Below are 3,414 nucleotides of genomic sequence, written 5' to 3'. Positions count from 1 at the left end.
TACACAGAATGATGTTGTTAAACTTGCTCCCGTGAGGGTAATAGCAGTCCCAAATGGGAAAACGGACACTACAGGAGTCACTCCTATCAGGAACATTGCCATGTACAGCCCGTTTTCCCGAATGGAATTAAGAACCATAGTGTCTGAATTCCCTGATCCTAGAAAAGACTTAGTTGCTAGCCAGAAATACATCAGAGACCTAGGGAACACTTTAGAACCCAATAACAAAGACTGGCAGGTATTGCTGAGGGCATGTTTGCCCTCCAATGTCGACGCAGCTCAATTTTTAGCTGACTGTGGACTGGATCAGGATGTACCTCTTACAGATGTGTACAACAAAGACAATGTAAAAAGAATAAATTTACAGTTAAAGGAGTATTTCCCAGCTGTAGCCAAATGGAATAGAATTTTTTCCATTAAACAAAAAGAGTCAGAAACAGCTGCTGATTATTTTCACCGGGCATTATTAGAAATGGCAAAATACACTGGCATAGAGGACATTAGGACCAATGCAAATCATCAAGAAGTAGCAGTATCTGTGCTAATGGATGGTTTAAAAGAAGCATTAAAGACAAGGGTACAGACCACGCAACCATGTTGGCGAGGTCTGTCGGTGGCTACTTTGAGAGAGGCTGCTATTGATCACGACCGGAATATCACCAGACACAGGGAGTCACAAGGTGATAAGTTAATGGCCGTAAGTATACAGGCCCTGACCACAAAGCAACCTTTGTATAGATCACCAAACCCTGTGGGTAAGTCAAATGTGGTAACATGTTATTTTTGTCATAAACAGGGACACATAGCACGAGACTGTAGAGCGAAAAATTCACAAAGATCATACCAACCCCCTAGACAACGACATGACACACGAGATTGGGATCAGGGTCCACAGAGACGGAGTTATGAGCCACATACAGGGGAAACAAAAAGATATCCCCCAAAAGGAGACTGGCAAACTTCTGGCAGTTCCCATTTAACCCCTTCACAAGTAGTTGCTGCCAGCGGGATTCAGGGAGGTCACCATACCCAATAGGGGTGTGGCCATACCTGTAATCTGCAGCCAGTAAAATTGATTGCAAATCTTGGAAGTGAACCCGAAATTGCAATAAATGTAGCTGGTAAATCATTAAACTTTCTTGTAGATACGGGGGCGGCCAAATCAGTGATAAATTCGACAGTGGGCATGAGAACCACTGGTAAGACAATTCCAGCCATAGGAGTAACAGGAGTAGTCCAGCACTACCCTGTTAGCAAACCAGCCGAGATTACAATAGGGCCTTTACATACCAAGCATTCCTTTTTGATGGCTGCATCGGCACCGACTAATCTCCTGGGAAGAGACTTATTGTGTAAAATGGGGTGCGTCATTTATTGTACTCCTGAAGGTGTATTCTTGGACATACCTGAGAATCACGCTCAGGAAGTGCGAGACATGTTAGACTCCCCATCAAAATTAATGTCACATACCATTATGACAAATAGGACTCCATCCCAAGTAGAAGAAATGACATCTCAGATACCAGAGTCACTTTGGACTAAAGATGGACAGGACACTGGATTAATGGCAAACGTAGCTCCGGTAGTTGTACAAGTAAAAGATGGTAGGATAGCTCCAAAAATCCCACAATACCCTCTGAAGCCAGAGGTGGAGTTAGGAGTGTATCCCGTAATAGAGCGCTTGCTACAACAGGGCATTCTGGTAAGAACGTCCAGCACTGCCAATAGTCCCATCTTCCCTGTGAAAAAGAGTGGGGGGAGGGGTTACCGGCTAGTGCAGGATCTAAGGGGGATTAACAAAATAGTTGAGTCAGTTCCCCGTAGTGCCAAATCCAGCTGTCATCCTTATGCAAATCCCTCCCACTGCGAAATTTTTCACTGTTATTGACCTCTGCTCCGCTTTCTTTTCGGTACCTCTGCACCCTGACAGCCAATACTTGTTTGCATTCACATACAGAGGAGTCCAATACACATGGACTCGATTACCACAAGGTTTCATAGACAGTCCAAGTATATTTTCCCAGGCTTTGCATGATTGTTTACAGTCTTTCCAACCAGAGAGTGGATCAGTATTAATACAGTACGTGGATGATCTACTACTGTGTTCTGATTCAGTGGAAGCATCCCTGAAGGATACGAAACAGCTCCTGTTTCATCTTTCAGACACAGGACACAAGGTTTCCAAAGACAAGTTACAATTATGCCAAACTAAAGTAAAATACTTGGGACACTGTCTAACACAAGGACTGAGACACCTGACCGCTGATAGAATTCAAGCAATTAGAGACATGACTCTGCCACAAACCCAGCAACAGATCAGAACATTTTTAGGAATGTGTGGATATTGCCGTAACTGGATCCCAGGGTTTTCCCTTCTAGCGTTACCTTTGCAGGAGATGGTCTCCTCAAACAAACCTGATCGGATTTCGCATACAGACGAGTCCGAGATGGCATTTGAGAGACTTAAACAGTGCCTAACGCAGGCACCAGCATTAGGTATGCCAGACTATGGGAAACCCTTTGAGCTGTACGGAACAGAAAGTGCTGGTTGCGCAGCAGGCGTCTTAACCCAAAAGCACGGTGATGCCAGCAGGCCAGTAGCATACTACAGCGCTCAGCTAGATACGGTAGCGCGATCCCTCCCCACATGCTTGCGAAGCGTTGCTGCGATAGCATTGCTAGTAACGAAAAGCGAAGATGTAGTGCTAGGTCACAACCTCACAATTCATACACCACATGCAGTGTCAGCCTTGCTAAATTCTGCCCAAACCAGGCACGTCTCATCAGCGCGGTTTACAAGATGGGAATTGGCACTAATGGCCCCCGTAAACATCACCATAAGGAGATGCAGTGCATTAAATCCTGCAACATATCTCCCAGGTGTGCCTGGACAGGCACAAAGGGTGGAGGATGAGAGTGGTGGGGAAGGAGAATTTAATACAAAGGAGGACACACATGATTGTATGGAATATTTGACCCAAAATTTTACCGCAAGGCCTGACATCAGTGACAACCTACTGGAAGATGTAGATCTAACTTTCTACACGGACGGTAGTTGTCACAGACAGTCAGACTCGGGAGACTTGTGTACTGGATACGCAGTCGTAGATGACCAAGGCACCATAGAAGCAGAACCGGTAGGCCCACCTCACTCAGCCCAGGTTGCTGAACTGGTCGCCCTAACCAGAGCATGTGAATTGGCTAAGGGCAAATCAGCCAATATCTACACCGACTCTAGATACGCATTCGGGGTAGTCCATGATTTCGGAGCCCTATGGCGCCTCAGAAATTTCATGACGGCAGCTGGTACACCGGTAGCGCATGCAGCTCACATCAAAAGGCTTCTAACAGCGATACAGGAACCCGACAGAGTGGCTGTTATCAAGTGTAAAGCACACACATATAGCCAAGACC

This window comes from Pseudophryne corroboree, chromosome 7 (assembly GCF_028390025.1).
Source record: "Pseudophryne corroboree isolate aPseCor3 chromosome 7, aPseCor3.hap2, whole genome shotgun sequence".
NCBI classification, from domain to species: domain Eukaryota; kingdom Metazoa; phylum Chordata; class Amphibia; order Anura; family Myobatrachidae; genus Pseudophryne; species Pseudophryne corroboree.
Note: the sequence above shows the minus strand (reverse complement) of the source record.